The sequence below is a fragment of the Tupaia chinensis genome, unplaced genomic scaffold, assembly GCF_000334495.1.
Source record: "Tupaia chinensis unplaced genomic scaffold, TupChi_1.0 Scaffold000165_2, whole genome shotgun sequence".
Lineage (NCBI taxonomy): Eukaryota > Metazoa > Chordata > Mammalia > Scandentia > Tupaiidae > Tupaia > Tupaia belangeri.
Window position 1 is genome coordinate 3,849,497 of NW_006159640.1, and position 7,303 is coordinate 3,856,799.

Genomic DNA, 7,303 nt, shown 5'->3' on the forward strand with positions numbered 1-7,303 from the left:
CTTTTCCAACTACTTGGCAAGTAAGCAACTAAGGAATAAAGAATTACTCCTAGTAATAGGAGTATGCTAAGAACAATACAGAATTCCTGATCAGGAATTTTTTTGTCTAGTTTTTCTTCGTAGGAACAAGTGGCTTAAATCTGGTTTTTGAAGGAATAGCAAGGATATTTCAGTCAAGAGAAATATAATATCAGGCAATGTGGCTGTTCATGGATATAGAGGTTGAGGAAGATCCTGAGGCTAATTTTACCATGGCATCAATTTATATTTGGTAAAGATGCATCCTAGTCACTTGTAAAGAGATACCTGAGAAGTGGAACAAAGTGACAAAAGCCTTACTACGAGCTACAAGATGTAGTTTGTGTCATGATAAAGAATAATTTTGCCATCCGACATCTCAGTAATCTGCCCTACTTCAACCATGCACCCTAGACCTTGTTTATTCTTAAAGCATCTTACTTTTTCCATAAACTCTCAATTTCTTGTGTCACACTTTAACTGTGATGTGATTTTACCACGCTGGAATATAGTGTAACATGGTTCTTGCCAAAGGAAAAAAAAAAGATAATTTCTAGGGGCCAGTGGGTGGTATGGTGGTTGGGGTACTGGACTCCCACATGGTCATCTGAGGTTTGAGTCCCAATACTGGCAGCTTGGTTTCTTACTTTCCCTCTCCTCTCTGTCTGCCGTGCACACACAAAGTAAGTATTTGAGGTAATGTGTGTTAGTTAGCAATATTTAGCCATTCCACAATGTATGTGTATATATTTCAAAACACATTGCACTTCATAATCTGTCAATTAAAAAAAAGAGGGTCAGGCTGGCCTCGTGTCCTAGTAGCTTAGGGAGCTGGATCCCACATTGTTGACCATGGTTGGAGTCCTGGCTCCAGCAGCTTGAGGAACGCACAAAGAACATCTGCACGTATGCTCAAGGTCCTGACAGGATGGAGAGATGAAGGAGAAGGAATTGCATGACTGTACACCATGGGACAGGGGTGCTTTCTCTCTGTGGTGAGTGCATGTGTCCTCTGGCAATTAAAAGAAAAAAAAAGATCATTCTGATAGCAGTGAAGAATAGATTGGAATGGAGGGGGAAATGGTGACCAGGAGTACAGGATTTTACTCAGCAATACTTCATTATCTTTAAGGAGGAATGGGTAATATAAATAGTTGGGTTAATTTGTGAGTGGGGATTGATATAGTTTGAGGGAACTTCAAAAAGTTAGTGGAAATGGAATTAAAGTACAAGTTTATTTAGGTGCAAAACATTTTCAAAATCCATGCAATTTTTTTCATAATATGCTTTTTTTTTTTTTGAGAGAGATTTTTGCTATAGGGTGCATGTGCTTGCCAGAGAGACAGAGAGACAGAAAATGAGAAATCACCCCCCAGGGGGGTGGCCATGCCACAATCCCTTCTCTTCCATTCTTCTCTCAGGATTTTGGACACACATGTACACGTGTCCGGAGTGAGTTTTAAACTGCTGGATCTGGGACTCGAACTGCAATTGACTATGTAGGAGTCCAGTGATGTAATCATTATACCATTTGCTGGTCCCACAGAATATGTATTTTTATAAACTATCCACCTTTTACTAAAACCTTCTAGCTGTTGGTCATGCTTGTCCATTCAGCCTGTTTCTGCTTTCCTTAGCTGAACTCTGGTCATCCCCAACTGCTATTTCCATTGCAAAGCACTTTATTCAAGGCTGTTAATTTTCCTCTATTCACCCCTTCCTGTAAGTCAAGATCAGATTGGTATCTTCCTTTTTTTTTTTTTTTAGAATTATTTACTTAATTGTATTCATTACTATTACTTAATTTGATCAGAGAGAGAGAGCAAGCCTTCAGGTCATGGACTTTAACCTTCAACCATGTGAGAACCCACATCCCTTCCTACAGTATCTCTAGTATGTACAGTTGCTTTCCCTATTATTATACCTTCCAATCTTTCAGTTTCTGCTATAGAGTGCAGACATTTGGTATATATTAAACGAGGACAGACAATGGCTCTCTTTCATGTCTGGCTTGCTTCACTTAGCATTAAATCTTCCATATTCATTCACTTTGTTTCAGATGTCAAGGTCCCATTTTTTTTTTATGGCTGAGTAATATTCCATAGTGTACATGTGATCTAAGCCACATTTTTTCTATTTTTTTCCTTCTTGTAGAGATTCTTGCTATAGGGAATGTGTACTTGCTGGAGAGACAGAGAGACAGAAAGCAAGAAATCACCCTCTAGAGGGGATGCACATGTCACAATCCTTGTCCTCCATTCTACTCTCAGGATCTTGGGCACACATGTGAACATATTCAGCATAAGTTTTAAGCCACCAGGTCTGGAACTCAAACCACAGTTGACTATGTGGGAGTCCAGTGATGCAACCATTACACCATCTCCTGGTCCCAATATGCCACATTTTTTTCCTTTTTTCTTTTTTTTGTCCTTGAATAAGGATTTTTAAATTTTATTTTACTTCTTCTTTTCCCAATTGCAAAGGGGTCAGGAAGGGAGAAAAGTTTATGTTTCAATTAAAAACATTCTTTAACAAATTGCTGAACCAAACAACTCAAAAGAAAACAAAATTCCTTAAGTTTGGAAGACAAAGCATAGAAGAAAATCAATAACGTTTTAGAAAAAAGTCATAGAATACTATTTCACCAGTTCTGTTTCATGTAATCTCTTTTGTTGAATTCTCAGTGTTACTGTGGTCTGACCTTCCCATAGTATTCAACACTATTATTGATATTTCAGAACTTGTCCCTACCATTAAGTTGGCCTTTCTCTTGGTCATTTTTTGTTCTCTTATTTGTCTGTCTTTAGTTTTTCTGGTATAGCAGACCCTTCAGAACTTCTCAAAGAGCTGGTCTGGTGTTGGTAAATTCTTTCAGTTCTTGTTTATCTGAGAATGTTTTTTTTATCTTTTCTTTCTACTTGAAGGATAATCTTGCCAGATACAGTATTTGTGGTTGAAATTGTTTTTCACTTAACACTTTGAATGTATTTTCCCATTCTGTCCTTGCTTGCATTGTTTCTGACGAGAGGTCCGATGTTAGCCTGGTGGGATATCCTTTGAAAGTAACAATGTTTTTATCTTGCCAATTTTAATATCTTATCTCTTTCTGTGGTTTTGGTCAATATGGCTATGATGTGCCTTGGAGAAAATCTTCTTGGGTTGATTCTATGTGAGGTCCTTTGTATATCTTGCCACATTTTTTTCAATCCACTCATCTGTTTTTGGACATTTGGGTTGATTCCATGTCCTAGCAATTGTGAATAAGGCTTCAATAAATATGGAGGTACAAGTGTTTTTCTTTTTTATTTTTTAGGGAGTTTTTTTTTTAACTATAGGGTATATGCACTCACTGGAGAGACAAGAGGCAGAGAGAATGTGAGAATGTGAGAAATTACTCCCTGAGGAGATGACTATATTGCAATCCCTCTCCTCCATTCTCCTCTCAGGATTTTGGGCATGCACACACATATGCCCAATGTGAGTTTCAAGCTACTATGGTCCAGGACTTGAACTGTGGTTGGCCATGTGGGAATCCAGTGTCTTAAACACGATGTCACCTGCTGGTCCTGCAAGTGTTTTTCCAATTGGTTGTTTTCCTAGATACCTAAGAGTGGCATTACTGGGTCATATGGTAGTTCTATTTGCAGATTTCTGAGGAAGCTCTATATTGTTCTTCCAGTGATTGTACTAATTTTTATTCCCACCAGCAGCACAGAAGAGTTCCCTTTTTGCTGTAGCCTTGCCAGCATTTATCATTCTTTATTTTTTAAATCTTAGTTATTCAGAAACGGGTATGATTTTCAAGCCACTGGGTCCAGGAGTCAAACCATGGTTGGCTATGTAGAAGTCCAGTGCCCTAACCACCATGCCACCTGTTGGTCCCACTAATGTCATTATTGTTAAAAAAAATTGTTAGCTAGATGGTATACTAAGGAAACTTTTAAAAATTGTTTTGTTTAGTTCTTAGGGAAGTTTTGGTACTGATATCGGTAGCTGGGAAGTAATTTTACAGCCCTGGAATACTGTTCTATGGTATGTGTAATTGGATATATTTGGTAAATTATTAACACCACCATTGCAATTGAGTTGACTATGGACCATAATTTTGATAAGAATGAAATTTAATATAAAACAGATTGTTCCTATGTTGTGTCCAGTAGACCAATGAATTTTTTAAAAATCATTTATTTATTTAATTCCATTTGTTACTATTAGTTTTTACATTGATGAGAGAGAGAGAGAGAGAAGAGAGAAAGAGAGACAGAGACAGAGACAGAGACAGAGAGAGAGAAAGGAAAAGTGAGAAAGCAAGCCTCCAGGTCCAGGACTTGAACTGTGGTTGGCCACATGGGAGTCCAGCACCTCGACCACCAAGTCACTTGCAAGCCCCGACCAATGAATTTTTATCTATTTGTAATTACAAAATTAGAGCATTGGGAGCCAGCAGATGGTATGGTGCTAAAAGCACTGAACTCCCACATGATTGACCACAGTTTGAGTCCTGGATAGGTGACTTGCTTTGTCACTTTCCTTCTCTCTGTTCAATTAAAATGATAATAATAATAATAATAGTAATTAAATAATTCTAAAAAATTAGAGCATTAAAATATATTGGATTTATGGAATAATCTTTTTACTCCTTTCCAGGATCATTTGCAACTAGCAATATGTAGAGAACTGTGTAGGATCTGCTTTCAGTGCGAAGGTTTTCATCTTAATTGCCCTAACTATATTTGGTAACATTGTTTCCATGTATAAAGAAGAGAAAATGTAAAGCAAAAATAAGACTGAATTGGAGATGTGGAGTTCCAGTTATGAAAACTTTGATGGTAATCTGGCACATATTCAGTTCAGGCTATTGTTTGCTACCCCCTGAAAAACATCGAAATAATTGGATACTAAGGTAAATAATTGCTGGCGATTGGGTGGAGGAGGAGAGTTGGTTATCTGGAAAGGAGTCTTATAGCTATTTCTATATTAACATTGTATATTTACCATTGGCTGACAACAGCAGAAAAACTATTTATCATAATACTGGTGCCTTATTAAATTGATTTCTACTCTGAAATAATTCAGACGATTTTATGGTTGCTCTTACAGATCTATCTTCTTTCTTTTTCCCTTTCTTTCCTTTCTTTCTTCTTCCTTTTCTTTCTTTCTTTTCTTTCATCATTCTAGCAGATACCAGAAGAGAGATGACAAAACAACTGTTGCCTGTACGGCCTTCTGTCATTGTGATCTGGGATATTGTCAGAAACCCAGATTATGAGGCAATCTGTTTTAGTCAACTCTAGCCAGGTGAATAGTCCCTATGGACTAGTCATACAAGACCTGGCTAGGAAAAAAAAACCTGAGAGGGGCAATATGGAAAGATATCAATATGAATCTTAGACTCTTCAGGAAAAGTTAAAGCCTGGGTCACAAGCCGAAAAACAGAGGGAGAGGCCCTGAGGGTTACACACAAATTCAGTAGGGAGGGATTTATGAAATATAAAAACTGGGACAACTAGGTCTGCTTTGGGACCTGGGTTGATTTCAGAACCTCTGGAGATCAGGCTATACTGAGTGCAAATTAGGCCCATCTGAAGAAAGGTAATTTCCTTTGTTTCCTGAAATACTAAGAAATTAAGTCCTCTAGGGCCAGCAGGTGGTGTGGTGGTTAAGGGCACTGGACTCCGACATGGCTGACCACAGTTTGAGTTCCGGATCTGGCGGCATGCTTTCTCATTCTCTCTCTCTCACTCTGTTCCTCTCTGGTCAAATTAAAATAAATAAAAAAAGTTAAATAAGAATAATTCTAAAAAAAAAAATTAGGTCCTCAGTATATTTTCCTTCTAGAATAGTACTTTTTCTTTTCTTTTCTTTTTTGAGATATTTTTGCTATAAGCATGTGTGCACACTGGAAAGACAGAGAGACAGAGAGAACGTGAGAAATCACCCCCTGGGGGGATGGCCATGCTACAATCACTTCTCCATTCTCCTCTCAGGATTTTGGGCATGCACACACACACGTCCGGCATGAGTTTCAAGCTACTGGATCTGGAACTTGGAAAGATAAGAATATGAATCTTAGACTCTTCAGGAAAAGTTAAAGCCTGGGTCACAAGCCGAAAAACAGAGGGAGAGGCCCTGAGGGTTACACACAAATTCAGTAGGGAGGGATTTATGAAATATAAAAACTGGGACAACTAGGTCTGCTTTGGGACCTGGGTTGATTTCAGAACCTCTGGAGATCAGGCTATACTGAGTGCAAATTAGGCCCATCTGAAGAAAGGTAATTTCCTTTGTTTCCTGAAATACTAAGAAATTAAGTCCTCTAGGGCCAGCAGGTGGTGTGGTGGTTAAGGGCACTGGACTCCGACATGGCTGACCACAGTTTGAGTTCCGGATCTGGCGGCATGCTTTCTCATTCTCTCTCTCTCACTCTGTTCCTCTCTGGTCAAATTAAAATAAATAAAAAAAGTTAAATAAGAATAATTCTAAAAAAAAAAATTAGGTCCTCAGTATATTTTCCTTCTAGAATAGTACTTTTTCTTTTCTTTTCTTTTTTGAGATATTTTTGCTATAAGCATGTGTGCACACTGGAAAGACAGAGAGACAGAGAGAACGTGAGAAATCACCCCCTGGGGGGATGGCCATGCTACAATCACTTCTCCATTCTCCTCTCAGGATTTTGGGCATGCACACACACACGTCCGGCATGAGTTTCAAGCTACTGGATCTGGAACTTGAAACCCAGTCAGCCATGTGGGAGTCCAGGATCTTAATCACTATGCCAGCTGTTGCACCCTCTTTTCTTTCTTTCTTTCTTTCTTTCTTTCTTTCTTTCTTTCTTTCTTTCTTTCTTTCTTTCTTTCTTTCTTTCTTTCTTCTTCTTCTTTCCTTTTATTTTGATTTGCTACGGGGTGCATGTGCTTGCCAGAGAGAGAGAGAGAGAGAAGGGGAAAGTGAGAAAGCACCCTCCCAGAGGACATGGCCATGCTGCAATCTCTTCTCCATTCTCCTCTTGGGACTTTCGATATGCATGGACATGCTCCTGGTATGATTGTTAAGCCTCCAGGTCTGAGACTCAAACCATGCAATTGGCCATATGGGACCTAGCTGCCTTAACCACCATACCAACTTGCTGGACCTCAGAATAGTACTTTTTTTTTTTTTTTAAGGTTTTTGCCATAGGGCATGTGTGCTTGCCAGAGAGAGAGTGAGAGGGAAAGTGGGAAATCACCCCCCAGAAGGTATGGCCATACCACAATCCCTTCTCCTCCATTCTCCTCTGGGGATTTTA

The 7,303-nt window shown here is 38.8% G+C and overlaps 1 pseudogene; it reads left to right on the forward strand.

The window, feature by feature from the left end:
• LOC102498176 (60S ribosomal protein L9-like) overlaps positions 1–4,792 on the forward strand; it is a 6,395-nt pseudogene extending 1,603 nt beyond the window's left edge.
• The last annotated feature ends 2,511 nt before the right edge of the window (positions 4,793–7,303 follow it).